Source organism: Marmota flaviventris, chromosome X (assembly GCF_047511675.1).
Source record: "Marmota flaviventris isolate mMarFla1 chromosome X, mMarFla1.hap1, whole genome shotgun sequence".
NCBI lineage: Eukaryota > Metazoa > Chordata > Mammalia > Rodentia > Sciuridae > Marmota > Marmota flaviventris.
This window is the reverse complement of record NC_092518.1, coordinates 40,170,138-40,188,055: the sequence shown is the minus strand read 5'-3', so window position 1 is coordinate 40,188,055 and position 17,918 is coordinate 40,170,138.

The following is a 17,918-nucleotide window of genomic DNA, read 5'->3' as shown; positions in this document are numbered from 1 at the left end:
TATTCTTAAGTGTGTAATTATTCACTTGTCCTAACACCACTTCTTGAGGAGACGATCCTTTTATCTTTGGGTGTTTGGGGCACCTTTGTCAAAAAACAGTTGTGACTAAACGTGGATTTATTTAGAGGCTCTCTATTCTGTAGTATTGATCTGTGTGTCTGTTTTTACACCAGTGCCATACTGTTTTGATTACTATAGCTTTGTAGTATATATCAAAGTCAGAAATGTGATGCCCTTAGCATTGTTCTTTTTGTGTAATATATTTATTTAGGGACTTTTGTTCCATAAAAATTTTAGGACTATTTTTGTATTTCTGTGAAATAATGCCATTGGAATTTTGACAGATATTGGATTAAATCTATACGTTTTGGGTAGTATGGATGTTCCTGAAAGCTTAGTCCTTGTCCGCAATGCCAATCCAATAATGAGGACATGGTTTGGAAAAAAGGAGAAATAAGATTTATTGCTTTGCTAACAAAGGAAAAACATAGTATTCCTATACCAAAGGCTAGGATTCTGCCCATCAGCATGAATGGGGGGAAATTTTAAAGAGGTGACTCAAAGGCTACATTTCACCTGTTCTCCATTGGAGTTGTAATTCACTTGTTAATTTGTGAGATAGTCATTTTTGAGATATTCTGTACCATGCCCAAAGTCTGGATTACTTTATTCCTATAGTGGGTGTGCCAGGGACACATAATTCTGCCAAAATGGGGGAGAAAGGTAATCCTGTTTCCCCTGAGATAAGGGAGGGGAAGAGATTGGGGAGGAGCAGGGAGAGAGGAAGAGGAAAGAAACAGGTCCATTTTAAAAATCAGTCACAGTGGCAGAGCAGCAAGGGCTAATTCAAAGCATAAAGTGGGCCACTGCTACATTTCCCCACAGTCAATTTCTACATTCCATTTCTGTGGAAAAATGGGTGACAACACCTTCAAACTGATTCCTGCTAAAAGGGGGCAAAGTTGAGGGAATACACCAAAGTCCTTGTTCTCTGTCAGGTGGGGCATGGAAACTTGAGGGTATTCAGCATCAGAGCAGTGCAGAGGTCCACGGTGGCAGATGGCAGGTGACTGGACAAGGCATACATAGGGCAGGGGTCATGCTAAGACAACAATAAATGAGACAGCAAAGCATTACTTTTTTGTAAACAATTAGCACAAATGCAATTAGTGTTTCAGCTAGTCTCTGAAAACCATGAAGACAGTAACTCATAATCATATCAGTGGAAAACAGATCAAGTTTGTCAATGTAGGAGGTTAGGCAGATTTGTAGGTCTATGAGATCAGGCTCAAATTAACTTGGGACAAAGTTGTGACTCTAGAGTCCTTTATGATCATTATCAGGCACTCTCACACAAGGACCTTCCTTTATAGCCTCCAGCTTTACTTTTGGTAGGGCTGACACATGTGTACATCTTAAGTTACATTAAAAATATTTTGTAAATTTAGGACTGTGCTTAAGCTATACTCACGCACTAGGTGTTTAGGACCAAGTTGGTCAAAACTGACCTTTTTCCTACCTATTAAGAGTCAGCTGAGATTCCTCAGGTCACTCTTGGGGATATGTGTGAAACCTCCTGGCTCCTTCAGCTTTCCTCTACCAGTGGTGCCACCTGTCGGGATGGGATGGGGTCTGGCTGACCACATATGGCTTCTCTTGGAAGCATCAGGGACATTCTGGTCTCCAATGCTGCTCCTCTTTGCAGAATTTGCACTGGTTGGCTTCCTGTTCTCTAGGGTCCCCTCGATCTCACTGATCAGCAGCTTGGGTGACTTATCAGAGTTGCAGGGCCCAGAGAGGGGTCCCATCATCTCTGGGTCCTGGATGACCTTAGAGGACAAGGGCCACTTATTCCTCACATTGGTCTCCAACTTTTTGGTTTAAAATGCCCAGCAAGCCAGTTTCACCAGTCTTCATGAGGGAGTTACGTGTTATAACTTCAATATCTATAATTTTACAGTTACCCCTTTCATTTAATTGGGGTTAGTATTTAGTACTGGAAGTCAGCATTTTATACTTTCTGTCCTGTACTGGATGGCTTATATCTCAAATTTACCCAGATTGTTGTATTTTTGTTGGTTTTTAAAGAAATACCTCTGCAAAACACTAATGGGCAACATTTATAAAGTTTACAAGGAAAATACAAAGTAAAAATAAAAGAGCAAAAACATATTCGCTTTGTGTATGAACCAAGAAAAATGACTTTTTTATAATCTTGAACCTTTCCTTAGTTATATATTATATCCCCTGTTTGAGATCACAGTAATTTTTACAACAAAAATCAATATTTTCGCCACAACTTTAAATGAGCTGAAGTCTATCCTAGTTTGGAGCCATTCTAACATGTAATAAGGTCGAAGGCAGAGGTTTGGCTCAGGTTAAGGTGGGGCACTTCACACATAACAATACAATATTACATCTCAAACATGAATCAAAGAAAGGCTAAGAGCTTTTTACTTTCTTTTTTGTGGAAAAAGTGCAGAATGCTTCCATGTTTTACAGTGTCACCTTTAAACAGATCAGACTCTCCTTATCTTCCAAAAATGGATTTTAATTCTAATTATGAAGAGAATCACAAAATGTTATATATAACTTATTGACAACTGGTAACTTCATCCAGCTATAAAATATCAAATGACATGAATAGATACCAATCAAGATTGTTATTTCTATACAAATCCAAGATTTTGCTATAAGTAATTTTAGTTTGGATAACACCATCTTTGCAAAGGGCTGCCGTAAGCTTTACATTTACCCAAGTTTAACTTTTTAAAGTACAATTTGGAGCCCATAGTGTATGGTAAGAAGAATCACAGGTCTGCATAGGTTATAAAAAATCAAAGGACAACCTTAAATCTTATACACTTAGGAAACAGTGTTAATGATCAGAAATTGACTTAGTTAAAGCAAACAGATATAAGACAGGTCTTCAAATGACAGTCTGGCCCTTCTATGTAAGATATAATGTATAAAAGAGCACTTATTGATTGTCTTGCTGGTAAACTTACATAAACTTTCATTTTGTAAACTTTTCCATAACACTTAGACAAGGCTTAGCCAGATATACTTCTCAGATGCATACATATACCTAGTCACATATATTTAGGTTATAACAATATAGTTGATACACTAAGAGGGTTTTTAAAAACCAGTTACCAAGTAATCTTTTATGACTTTAAAAAAGATACAATGTTTTCTCTGACATGCCCATGCTAATTCACAATGCTAGTTACTTTAGATTCCGTAGAGGGGAGTAAAGGGAAGGTAGGGGAAATGGGGTAGGAAGGACAGTAGAATGAATCAGACATTAGTACCCCTATGTACCTATATAACTATACAACAGGTGGGATTCTACATCATATACAACCAGAACAATGAGAAATTATACTCCATCTACATAATATATCAAAGTGCATTCAAATAACAAAATACATTATCAAAAAAAAGATATAAACCCTAATTCCTTTAAGACTTAGTTCCCCCAAATAATAAAACCTAACAAATACAAGAAAATTGGCTTGACAGTTAAGAGCAGAACAATATTTCAGACTTTGCTTTATATCAGTACAATAATTTCAAATAAATTTGTGCTTATTAAAGCCAGTTTAATCACAAACACAAACTTGTTGAGGTTTACCATCCATGAACCTTCTGCGACTTAAACATTCACATCTTATTTACTATCCTTAGTTTTCCTCTTTCATCTTGGACTTTAGCACAAGAATATTACTTTACCAGACAAAAAAACTTTCTCATCCAGAAACCTTGCTTTTACCTTCCAATTTTCTTCACTAAAATATATTTCCATGCCTGTAATTTTCTTTTATCTTTTCTAGTTTCCAATCCTTTTTAAAATTCACATGCTGAAACAATCCTTGTGTGCCGCAGTCAGGCTGCAGCAAAATAACCAGGGGGTGACGAACAACTTGTGTAGATTGATACAGCAGGAGTGGGAGCCATTTATTGTAGAACAACAGAGATATTTATACATTCCACATAGCTTATTTAATTAACATAAACTCGATACAGCAGTCAACCAATAAGGAATCTCCACACTTAATGGCTTGCTGGCATTACTTCACAAACCACTCCCTCTGGCATTTTGCCAGGCACCATTCAGACTTGTTTACAGATTCTAACACTTGTGAATGTTATCTGGGCACTTAATTGACACAACAAATTCATCCCAGGAGCGGGATCAGACAATCTGGCATATACACAAGCTGTGACTCCATCCTTTCTCTCCCAGGTGGCATTCAAGGGGTTGGAGTACAGGATATTTTTGAGCCTGACCGGTCGGTCTCCCTTTCATCACAATGCCATCCACTTTACGTGAGTTCCCCACTGTCAATTGCACACAGAGGCTCCTTTTGGACCTTTTTCTTAGGTGCATATTTTTATGCCACAGAGGAGGCCCTTTCCGTCCTTTCCTTTAGGCTTCCTTGAAGATCCCTTTGCCGAGGCTGCCTGCCACACATAGGTTGGCCTTAGGGCTGGGTCAACTGGGAAACAAAATCCCAGAAAAGCTGCCTGGGCTTAGAGAAATGGCCCAAGAGAATGTGGCCTCTGCCCTGCCTTCCAGCCCCTTTTGCCCCTGGGGGGTGGAGGCTGCTGGCCACAAACTATGTGGCAGTAGGTTTCAGTACTGTCAGTTTATAACCTGGGGGTAGGAATTGTCTCCCCTTTTACTATCTGACAGGATACCCCATTTAGCCAGGAGATATGCATTATTGGGGCAGAGCAATTCTTGCTCTAATAGTATCCCATCAAACTAAATGCCTGGGAAGACTGGCAAAATAACTGCACCCAGAAAAGAAAAGGACAGAAATTAGCCAACCTGTGTTTGAAGCAACCAAAGGAGCTTCAACAGCTGCTGGGTGGTCCTTCAGCCCCTCCCTTTACTCACAGGAACAGCTCCCCTTGTTCAACCCGAGGCAAATTTGCCCATCTCCTAACTCTCTGCAGTTGGCTCTCAGCAAGTTCCCCAGCACTTGCATCCTCAGCTTGGGAGTGAGGTTACTTTAGACCTAGGCCTGCCCATGAAGGCTGGAGTGGGGGCTGCACTCATGTTCCATCTGGGATGCCACATTTGTTCCCTAATGCTTGGTTCTTGTCCCTGATGCTAATCCAATAACAAGGACACTTTTCCCCCATAGCTTTATTGAGGTAAAATTGAAGTACAATAAAATGCACATATTTGAGGCATGCAACTTGATCAGTTTTGACACATATGTAACCAAAACAAGAAATACAAAAAGCATTTCCATTACTTCTTTAAAATTTGAAGTCATGCAGACTGCTTCCTGCATAAATTATTACATTAGAAATCAATTACCTTAAGATATATAGAACCCCACCACTGCATCAACCATTTCAAGATTAAATGGTACACTTACTTATAAATATCTTTGAGGTCAAGGAAGAAAGCACAAGAATATTAAATAAAATGTGTTTTGAACTAAGTGATGATAAAAGCTTAAAATATCAGGATATTTCTGGGATTTAATAATACTCAGATGGATACTTATAACTTAAAGTATTTGTACCAGAAAGATGCTAGAATAACAATCAAATTATTTTCAAATTAAAAAAACCAAAGGCTGAATGTTTTCTCTGATATGTGGATGCTGATCCATAATGGGGGTTGGGGGGAAGCATGGGAGGAATGGTGGAACTTTGGATAGGACATAGGGGAGGGAAGGGAAGGGAGGGGGCATGGGGGTAGGAAAGACAGTGGAATGAGATGGACATCATGACTCTAAGTACATGTATAAAGACAGGAATGGTGTGAATATACTTTGTGTACAATGACAGACTTGAAAAATTGTGCTATATACATGTACTATGAGTTGAAATGCATTCTGCTATCATGTATAACAAATTAGAGTAAGTAAATTAATTTAAAAAATTAAGTCACAGGAAGGAAAAAATAAGAGTAGGAGCAGAATTATAGAAATAATACAGCTAAAATTTGATAAAAATCAAACAAGTCTAATCAAGAAGACAAGAACACAAAAATTAATATCAATACAAAGGGAGCTATCAAAATAATACTACAGATGCTAAAAATATATTCAAGGAATATTATGATTGTATGCCAACATATGTGATAGCTTATGTATCATGGTCTATGTTAGAGAAAGATCTGTGTGCTGCTGAGAAGAAAGTGTATTCAGTCATTAATGGATGCAATATTCTATATATGTCTGTTAAGTCTAAATTATTAATTATATTATTCTGTTCTAGAGTTTTTTTGTTTTAATTTTTGTTTGGAAGATCTACCTAGTAGTGAGAGAGGCATGTTAAAGTCACCCACTATTATTGTGTTGTGGTCTATTTGATTTTTGAAGTTGAGAAGTGTTTGTTTGATGTATGTAGATGCTCCATTGTTTGGGGCATAAATATTTATGATTGTCTTATTGATGTATAATTCTGTTAAGCAGTATGGAATGTCCTTCTTTGTCCCTTCTGATTATCTTTGGCTTGAAGTCACTTCATGTGATGTGAGGATGGAAATCTCTGCTTGTTTATGCAATCCGTGTGAGTGATATGTACTTTTCTCAGCCTTTTCACTTCAGTCTCTGGGCGTCTTTGCCTATGAGGTGAGTCTGTTAGAGACAGCATATTGTTGGGTCTTGTTTTTTAATCCATTTGCCAGTCTATGTTGTTGAATTTGGGCCATTAATTTTTAAGGTTATTATTGAGATATGATTTGTGTTCCTGGGCCTTTTGTTTTATTTCTAATTTTTAATTTGAATTAGTTTCTCCTTTGAATGACTTTTCCTTTAGTGTAGTTCCTTCTTTCACTGCTTTTTACTTCATTTCATCTTCATGGAATAATTTGTTCAGAATATTCTGAAGTGCAGGCTTCTGGTTGTAAATTCTTTTAACTTTTGTTTATCATGAAAGGTTTTTATTTCATCTTTAAATTTGAAGCTTAATTTTGCTGGATATAGGATTCTTGGTTGGCATCCTTTCTTTCTTTCTTTTTTTTTTTTTTTTGGTATTGGGGATTGAACTCAGGGGCAATCACTGAGCCACATCCTCAGCCTTATTTTGTGTTTTATTTAAAGACAGGGTCTCACTGAGTTGCTTAGCACCTTGCAATTGCTGAGGCTGGCTTTGCACTCAAAATCCTGCTGCCTCAGCCTCCAGAGCTGCTGGGATTACAGGTATGCACCACCACACCTGGCTTAACATCCATGTTTTTTCCAGAGCTTGGTATATGTTATTACAGGACCTCCTAGCTTTGACAGTGTGGATTGAGAAATCAGCTAAGATTCTTATTGTTTTCCCCCTATATGTAATCTGTTATTTTCTTCTTGCAGCCTTTAAAATTCTATCCTTATTCTGTATGCTAGGTATTTTCATTATAATGTGCCTTGATGTGGGTCTGTTGTAATTTTGAACACTTGGCATCCTCTAAGCCTCTTGTATTTGATTTTCTATCTTATTCTTTAGATTAGGGAAATTTCCTGATATTACTTCATTGAAAATAATGTGCATTTCTTTGGTTCATATCTCTGTGCCTTCATCTATCCTGATCAATCTTAAATTTGGTTCTTTCATGTTATCCTATAGTTCTTGAAAGTTTTGCTCATAGTTTCTTAGCATCTTCTCTCTGGGGTCCACTTTATTTTCAAGATTATATATTTTGTCTTCACTTCTTAAGGTTCTCTCTTCCAAGTGGTTTATTCTGTTGGTGATGCCTTCTATTGAGTTTTTAATTTGGTTTATTGTTTCCTCATTTCAAGGATTTCTGTTTGATTTTTTCAGAATCTCTCTCTCTTTATTGAAGTGATATTTTGCTCCCTGTATTTGCTCTCTTACAGTATCCTTTACTTTGCAGATCCATTTAACTATGTAACTGTGTACACTCCAAACTCCTTCTCTGACATTTCTTCCACTATGGTGTTGATGGATTCTGTTATTCAAGTATCTTGGTTTGCTTGGGGTTATTTGTTCCCTTAGTTTTCATGTTGTTTGTGTGTCTACCCATCTAACAGTATGGATCAGAGGCAGTAGAGTCTCTCCCCTGTGGACTTCTAGTATCCCTGGAGGTTTCTAGTACCTCACTGGTTAGGGGGAGAAAAATAATTATTTTTATTATTTGCAAACCAGTTACAGCATTAATCAAGTAGCTCCTACTGTGATGTCTATAATGATAATTATCACAATAAACAGAAATGATATGATCAGTTATTGCCTATTATAAAAACAGCAAGTTTGCAAAATGGTTTATATTTTCAAATGGTGCACAGGGAGTGAACAGAGGTGATCATAGGATGTGATGAGAGAGGAGGAGAGAACACAGAAGAAAAAGATTAAAGGAAAAGTCAAAGAGAGAACAATAGATATTGGCTATTAGCAGAAGATAAGAAAACAAGGGAAACAGGCAGGGGAATATATATATATATATATATATATATATATATATATATATATATATATATATATATATATGTGTGTGTGTGTGTGTGTGTGTGTGTGTGTGTATGTATATATATAAAGCAATTTTTTTAAAAAATCAAAAAGAAAAATAAAAGAATACAAAATAAAACTAAAATATACTAGTCAAACATCCTATTTTTAAAAAAGCTAATCCAGGTAAAATAACTGGCTTCAAAGATGCTAGAAATGGGAAGAAAAAGTAGGAGAGCATATAAATGTCCATGTACTATTAAGGTTACAATTAAACAGTGAAAAGGAATTAAAAAAACAGAAAAGAAAAAAATCTTGATGAAAAATTAAAGAATTCTTTCCATCGGAGTTGAAAATATTCTCAGCTTCGCTTCTCAGCATTGTGAGGTGGGGTCTTCTAGAGTGTGATGCTCCACCCTCTGGCTTGCTGGAGTGAGAGAGGTAACCCATAGGTGGAATTCCTAGAGGTAGGGTTTAGGCCTGGGTGGGCTCCAGGGTCTTTGCTGAATGCCAATTGGTCTGGAGATTTTAAATCAGCACACCTCCAGTACCTCCAGTACTTGCTGGTCCTTGCTGGAAGACTTTACCCCAGGGATTTCCCCTGGGTTCCACTCACATGGTGGGAGACCCAATTCTTAGTCCTGTACATCACCTGCAGACCCCACATTTCCTGGTCTTGGGATCAGACTCCAAACAATTTCCCCTGTCCCTGTCCTTCCAATTTCCCAGCCAGGTTCATCTCTCCCAGCAGGTCCTGTAAGCAGTTGGATTGGAGGGGGAGGGTAGAGCTGGGTGGGTTTCCACGACCAGTTTTCCCCTGTGTAAACTTCTCTTCACATTTGATTTTTCCTGGTCACATAAGCACACTCTATGTTGTGCAGTGTGTGTTTACTGGGCCTGTATTTCAGGCCAAACTTGGGTTTGCAGGAATTGGCTTCCTCTGTTCCTGGCCCATGCCGCAGCTACAGAATGGTTCCTTCCTCTGTTCTCCCTCCGCACACGAGGTAGAAAGATGGCAGCTTCTTTCCCCACATACAGACATCATGACATCATGCAGCACATCTTTCAGGTTTGTCAGGTGACGTACTTGGTCTTTAAAGGCTCCATACCCAGACGTGCCTCCGGCCTCCCAAAAGTGTGGGTTCCTTTAGTTCCTTTATCCCTCTACTATGCCCACAGAGGGACACTTGGCTGGAGCTTCTGGCCTAGCTGTGCTGCTGGGGATGTCTTTCTTATTATATCCGAACTCCTGAGTCCCTGACATGATTTGAATGTCCAGTTTTAAATTCTAGTAAAGTCCCCCTGGTTTTTTGTTCACCCACCTTGCTGCTGAGAAGCTGCCTGCCAGTTTTCTTGATTTCACTGCACAGGGCAGCCAGGAACATGACCTCAAGGATGCAGTTTTGAGAAAAAGGGAAACGGAAGGCTTATTGCTTTGGTACCAAGGAGAAGCACAGGGGACTCCTTTCCCAAAGGCTGTGATTGTGCCCATCAGCAGGAACAGGGGGCTTTTAAAGAGGTGACTCAAAGGCTAGGTTCCACATGTTCTCTGTTGGAGTTGTAATTCACTTGTTAATTCAGGAGACAGTCATTTCTGAGATCTTCTAGTGCCATCCACAAGGTCTGGATTACTTCATTCCTGTGGTAGGCGTGTGCTCAAGTACCCTCTGCCTGGGATAGGGAAGAAAGATAATCCTGTTTCCCCTGAGATTAGGGAGGAGCAGGGAGAGAGGAAGAGAAAGAAACGTGTTCTTTTTAAAAATAAGCTGCAGTGGCAGAGCAGCAAGGGCTATGTTCAAAGCACAAAGTGGACCACTGCTCCGGTAAGATCCTTGTCTTGTTCCTGATCTTATAGGAAAAAATATCCCCCTTTACCTCGGTATGAAGTTAGCTGTGGAATTACCATATGTGTTGAGGTATGTTTCTTCTATACCAAATTTGTTAAAAATTTTTTTTATCATAAATGCATGTTGTATTTTATCAAACGCTTTTTCTCTATCTATTGAGATGAACATATGATTTTTGTCCTTTATTATGTTAATGGGGTTTGTCACAATTACAGATTTGCTTATGTTGAAGCCTCCTTTCATTGTGGGGATAAATCCCATTTGATCACAGTCTGTTTAGTGTGGTTTGAAGTCAATTTTCCAGTACATTGTTGAGGATTTTTGCCTCTATATTCATCTGGAATATTGACTTGTAGCTTGCTTGCTTCCTTCTTTCCCCCATTCTTTATCTGGGTTTGATGCAGGTTCATGCTGGCCTTGTAGAATGAGTTTGAGAAAAATTTCTTCCTCTTCAATTTTTTGGATGTTTGAGACACATTGGTATTATTTCTTCTTTAAATATTTGATATTGTGATGCCTCCAACATTGCTCTTCTTTCTTAGAATTGTTTTGGCTATTCTGGGTCTCTTATTTTTCCAAATAAGTTTCAGAACCCCATTTTCTAGTTCTGTGAAGAATGTCCATATTTCGTAGAATCCAGCTGTGAAGCTCTCGGTCCTGGACTTTTCTCTGATGGGAGTCTTTTTATAACTAATTCAATCTTCTTCCTTGTTATTGTTCTGTTCAAATTTTCTGTTTCTCCTGATTCAGTCTCAGTAAGTTGTGTGTCTCTCCAAATTTATGTATTTCTTCTAGTTCATTTAATTTGTTGGTATATAATTGTGTAATTGTCTTGGATGGACCTTTGTATTCTGTCCTCCCAGTTGCAATGCCTCCATTTTACTTTCTAATTTTATTTTAGTCTTCTTTTTTAAATCAAGTAAAGACTTATCAGTTTTGTCTCATCACCCAACTTTGTGTGCATTTACTAATCTTTACATACATTTTTTAAAAAGTAAGAAATTAAAATTTCCAATGTATAACAAAAAGCCCACCAACTCTTAGTTTTGTTAATCCTTTCTATTGTTTTTCTAGTCTATATTTTATTTATTTCTTCTTTGATCTTTATTTCATATTTCCTTCTAGTAACTTTGGTTTTAGTTTGCTCTCTTTTTCTAGATCCTTGAGCTGTAGTATACGATATTTATTTGAGAGCATTCTTATTTTTTGATGTGGGGATTTATTGCCCTTAGAACTGATTTTGCTACATTTCATAAGTGTTGGCACATTGTATGTTCATTTTCATTTGTCTGAAGATATCTTAAATTTCCCTTTCAATTTCTTCATTGACCTCCTGGTTGTTGTCTAAATTTCCATGTATGTGTATTAGCTGCTGGCAGCTTTCCCTTCCCTCTCCCTTCCCCCTCGCCATCCCATGGCAGCCATGGGTGGGGACTTTTCACCTGGCTGAAGTGACCCGGCCCCTAAACTCTGCTTGGCCAACCTGCTAAGGGTAGTAACAATGTGGTTGGCCTAGCCCTCCTTCCTCTAGGAACCAATCTAGGTATGGTTCTGCCTGAGCACTCACGACTTCCCCTCATTCTTTCGCTGACCAGTGAACCTTGACCCAGAGCACCTCCACATTCCCAATTGTTGAGAGCCACAGCCGAAGGGGCCCCAGCAAACTTCCAGCTGCCAGCAAACTTCCAGCTGCCGGCTGATGATTGGCTCACAGCGGCCCCAGCAACATCTAGCTGATTGGCTCCTCGGCCCCAGCAACATCTAGCTGATTGGCTCCTCTGCGGTGATGCTCATTGGACTGTTTCCCTGCCCTTTCAGACCACGGAGCTGCTCATTGGGGGACTTTTTTGGCTCCGCCCACGTGACCCAGCCAATCGGCCTCAAGAGCAGGAGGATTGGGGGAGGCGGGGAGAAGCTTGTGTGGGAGAGACAGGCTTGTGGAAAGCCGGTGGTGGCAGTTGAGGCTCTGAGGATTTTTCCTGAGAGGCTGTTTTGTTTGGCGTGTGTGGTTCTAAAAATAAAGTTAGTTTCTTTTGACAAGTGGCTTCTGATTGTGCCCAGCCAGACTGCGGCATTTGGTGGCTCGCACGGGGAGCGACTGAGGGTAAGTGAACTGCTCGCCCCTGAGGGCAGGGCGAGAGGATGGGTAGCCATTTTAAGATTCTTCTTTTGTTATTTTGTTTCACTTTTGTTTTAAGTTGCCTGTCCCTGGAGATGTGTAAGATGGAAGAAAAACCGCTCACATCTGAGGAACAGATAGGGAGAAAGGACGGATGGACATTTCAGGAGGCTATTATAATGATTTTGTGTTGTTCCAATTTTGTTTCACTCAGTTTCAGTTTTGTTAGGTGTTATCTTGTTGAGTTGTATTATAGTACAAATACGGGATCAGAAATTAGCAAAAAACAAACTGAAAGAGTGTTAAGTAAATTGTTAGAGGAAGGAGGCATCTCAGTAAAATCAAGAACAGTCAGGGCATACATTGATACAATACAAAAATGTAGCCCATGGCTTTTTAAGGAGGAGTTGTTAAATATATCACAATGGAACCATCATGGTGAAGATTTAAAAAGAATAGAAAAGAAAAGCCCAGGGACTCTGCCAGTTGGCACATTGCCATTGTGGACGTTCATATCTTGTTTGCTTAGTCCAAAGCCTTCAGTTCAGACAATGGTAGAGGAAGGAGAAGACATAATGATTCAAGTAAAAGAGAAGGCATCTCAAGCTAGTCAGACAGAGGAAAAGATTCAAGTAAAAGAGAAGGCCTCTCAAGCTATTCAGACAGAGGAAAAGATTCAAGTAAAAGAGAAGGCCTCTCAAGCTAGTCAGACAGAGAAAGAAAGTGTAAAACAGAAAAAGCCATCAGGGGGAAAGTTACAACAGGAGACTGCTATTAACACCTTTCTATCACCAGAGGACGTAAGTGTCCAACTAACAAGGCCACCTCCATATGCTGGGAGGTCCCCAACCCCCGCAGTTGATAGTTGGGATCCTGAGACAAGATCTCAAATATTAACATGCCCTGTATTTGAGGCAGGAGGGCAGCGATTTTACCAAGTTTTAAATTTCAAAACAGTGAAGCAGCTAAAAGAGGCTGTAACAACCTATGGTCCTCAAGCACCCTTCACTGTAAGCATGGTCGAATCTATTAACAACTTGAACATGACGCCAGCAGATTGGGCTAATATGTGTAAAGCTGTGCTAAATGGAGGACAATACCTGTTATGGAAGGTTGCCAATGAGGAATTTTACAAGGAGACGGCTAGGCGAAATGCAGCAGCTGGTTATCCTCAGAGAAATCTAGATATGTTGTTAGGAAAGGGACCTTATGAGGATCAGCAGCAACAAATTGCATATGATCCTGGCGTATACGCACAAATTGCTGCAGATGCAATTAAGGCATGGAAGACTTTACAAGGACATGGAGGTTTACAAGGTCAATTATCTAAGGTAATACAAGGAGCTAATGAACCTTATGCTGAATTTGTAGATAGGCTTATTCAAACAGCTACCAGAGTTTTTGGGAATACAGAACAAGCAATGCCATTACTAAAACACCTGGCTTATGAGCAAGCGAATCGTTGGTGCAGAGATATCATTAGACCATGGAAACATGAAGATTTAAACACATATATTAAATTATGTAGAGACATTAATGAACAAGAGCAAGTCGTGGCAGCTGCAGTAAAACAGGCTTTAGATGCCAGAGACATTAATGAACAAGGGCAAATTGTGGCAGCTGCAGTAAAACAGGCTTTAGATGCCAGGCCAAGAACATGCTACAATTGTGAACAAACAGGGCATTTTAAAAGGAATTGCCCCATTGGAGGAGGGTTTAACAAAACTAGGTATCAAAGGAGTAGAATACCAGGTATTTGCCCACAATGCCGTAGAGGGAGACATTGGGCTAATGAATGCCGTTCTCAAACCACCATAGAGGGTACTCCATTATCAAAAAACAAACAAGGACCAGGTGTTTATCCACGATATCGTGGAGAAAGGCATCGGGCTCCATTGCCAAAAAATGGACAGGTGGGCCCAATGCTCCGGGGCCCAAAACCACAAATATACGGAGCACTGGAGGAACCCAGCAACCCCATCAGGGTAGTGCCCAGGACACATTGTCCATCACATCCCTCATCAGACAAACCAGAGGGAGCGCAGGGTTGGACATCTGCACCTCCGCCAGAGCAGTACTAACTCCAGAGATGGGAGTTCAAATCATTCCCACAGGGGTGAAAGGACCTCTTCCCAAAGGAACAGTAGGCTTATTATTGGGACGCAGCTCTTCTACTCTAAAAGGACTTATGATAAGTCCTGGGGTAATTGATCCCGATTATGAAGGTGAAATAAAAATTATAGCCAGTTCTCCAAAGGGTATATCAGTAATTTCACCAGGAGATAGAATAGCACAGTTACTAATAATACCCAGCCTACATGATAAATTTTCCAGTCGTACTGTAGAAAGAGGTTCCAAGGGATTAGGCTCCACAGGTGTAGATTGGGCTATGCTTTCTTTAAATTTAGATTCTCGCCCCATGCTAAAACTAAATATTCAAGGACATGAATTTAATGGGCTACTGGATACAGGTGCAGACCTTAGCATCATCTCTCGTCAAGAATGGCCAAAACATTGGCCATTACAACAAGCCACTCAAACGCTTCGAGGCCTAGGAGTGGCGACTAATCCCCATAGAAGTGCAATGGTATTAGATTGGAAGGATCCTGAAGGATGTGAAGGAACTATACAGCCATATGTATTGGATCATCTTCCCGTAAATTTATGGGGATGAGATGTCCTAGATCAATTAGGTTTGACATTAACAAATAACATCAACCAAAATGCACCCACTATTATGACTAGACAAGGTTTTAGGAAAGGAAAAAGATTAGAAAAACAAGAACAAGGTATAGCAGCACCAATACAAATAGATCAAGGAACAGACAGAAATGGGTTGGATTTTCAGAAAGGGCCACCGAGACAATAAAAATTACTTGGAAATCAGAAAGACCAGTATGGGTTCCTCAGTGGCCCCTGACTAAAGAAAAGATACAAGCAGCCCATGACCTGGTCAAACAACAATTAGCGGAAGGACATATACAACCTTCTGTATCTCCCCATAATACTCCCATTTTTGTCATCAAAAAGAAATCTGGTAAATGGAGATTATTGCAAGATTTAAGAGCCATTAATAATGAGATGGTTATTATGGGACCTGATCAATCAGGGATTCCTCAGTTGTCTGCTTTGCCAAAAACCTGGTATGTTTTAGTTGTAGATATTAAAGATTGTTTTTTTTCAATTCCAATTCATCCTGAGGATAGTCCACGTTTTGCATTTACTATCCCTGCACTGAATCATGAAGGTCCTGATCAGAGATATGAATGGAAAGTACTCCCTCAAGGGATGGCTAACAGCCCAACTATGTGTCAAATTTATGTTAACAAAGCAATCCAGCCACTTAGAAATCAAAATCCTGAACTACAAATATTTCACTATATGGATGATGTATTATTAGCACACAAAGATAAAAACACATTGCTAGAATGTTATGCCACACTTACAAACTTATTAAAAAAATATAATCTAGAGATAGCAATAGATAAAGTACAATTAAATTTTCCAATTAATTATTTAGGAGTTCTATTATCCTCAACCATGGTCCGTCCACCAAAAATTCAAATACGAGTAGATCAACTCAAATCACTTAATGACTTTCAAAAGTTATTAGGAGACATAAATTGGATAAGGCCTTATTTAGGTATACCAACAGGAGAGTTGGGACCTTTATTTGATATCCTAAAAGGTCCATCAGATCCAAATTCACCCCGAATGTTAACGCCTGAAGCAAGAAAGGCATTAAAAATCATTGAAACATATATGGAAAATATGCATTTGGATAGAATTGATATAAGTTTGCCCTTATTATTTATTGTACTACCAACAAAAAATATTCCTACAGGAGTATTTTGGCAAGAAGGTCCATTATTATGGATACATTTATCTTATTCTCCTAACACTATTCTTACTAGGTATCCTGAGGCTGTAGGACAATTAATACTCAAAGGAATAAAAGCAGCAAAGGGAGTGTTTGGAATTTCTCCCAATAAAATTATTACTCCATATACTATGAATCAAATTGATGAGTTAGCTAATGAGTTAAATACTTGGGCAATAATCATGTGCAAATCTAATGTTTCATTTGTAACCACTTACCATCTAATCCTTTATTGTCTTTTTGGTCATTGCATCCTGTAATTTTTCCAAAAATGACAAGAAAAACACCTATCATGAATGCTGCAAATATATTCACTGATGGGTCAAATAATGGTACAGCAGCAGTAGTTACCCCTGATCAAACTTTTACATTTTTAGTACCCAAACAATCAGCTCAAAAGGTAGAGCTTAATGCAGTTTTACAAGCTTTTGTGATGTTTAAAGATTCTGTATTTAATTTATTTTCTGATAGTCAGTATGTAGTTAATGCTATAATATCTCTTGAAGATGCTGGTAGGATTTTCCCTTCTTCTACTGTTTTCTCTTTGCTTTCCACTATACAAAGTCTAATCTGGGACAGAAAAGATCCATTCTTTATAGGACATATCAGGGCACATACAGGATTGCCTGGAGCCCTTAGTTTGGGCAATGATTTAGCAGATAAAACTACACATGACATACATATTTTTTCTACACTAGAAGAAGCTATAAATTTTCATAAAAAGTTCCATGTCAATGCTAATACTTTACAAAAGCGTTTTAAAATAACTAAGGAACAAGCTAGACAAATAATAAAACAATGTCAAAATTGTGTGACCTTTTTACCACAAGTTAATCTTGGAGTCAATCCTAGAGGATTGATACCTAACCATATTTGGCAGATGGACGTCACACACTTGCCAGAATTTGGAAAATTTAAATATTTGCATGTTACAGTTGATACTTCTTCTGGATTTTTGATGGGCTCCCTTCATGCCGGAGAAAAAACTAAAGATGTTATAGCTCATTGCTTACAAAATTTTGCCACTGTGGGTGTTCCAAAACAGTTAAAAACAGATAATGCCCCTGGTTATACTTCTACCTCTTTTAAACAATTTTGCTCAACATTTGGCATTACTCATATAATAGGAATCCCATACAATCCACAGGGACAAGGCATAGTTGAAAGAGCTCATCAAACTATTAAAATGTACTTATTAAAGCAAAAAGAAGGAATTGGGAAGGGGTATATATTCCCCAAAGATAAACTTAAAATAACCCTTTTACTCTAAACTTTTTAAATTTGGATTCATCAGGACTTAGTGCTGCGGAAAGGCATATGTGTCCAAAAAATGTGCATAAGCCCAAGGTACTTTGGAAGGATATTCTAACAGGACAATGGAAAGGTCCTGACCCAGTAATTGTCTGGAGTCGGGGGTCTGTTTGTGTGTTTCCACAGGGAGAACAGCAGCCAATTTGGATTCCAGAGAGATTAACCAAGGTCCTGACCCAGTGATTGTCTGGAGTCGGGGGTCTGTTTATGTGTTTCCACAGGGAGAACAGCAGCCGATTTGGATTCCAGAAAGATTAACTAAAGCGATTTCTACAGACCAAAAAGAAGATGATTTGGCTCAAATCCATAACAACTGATATCCAAAACTCCAGTTTGGCTA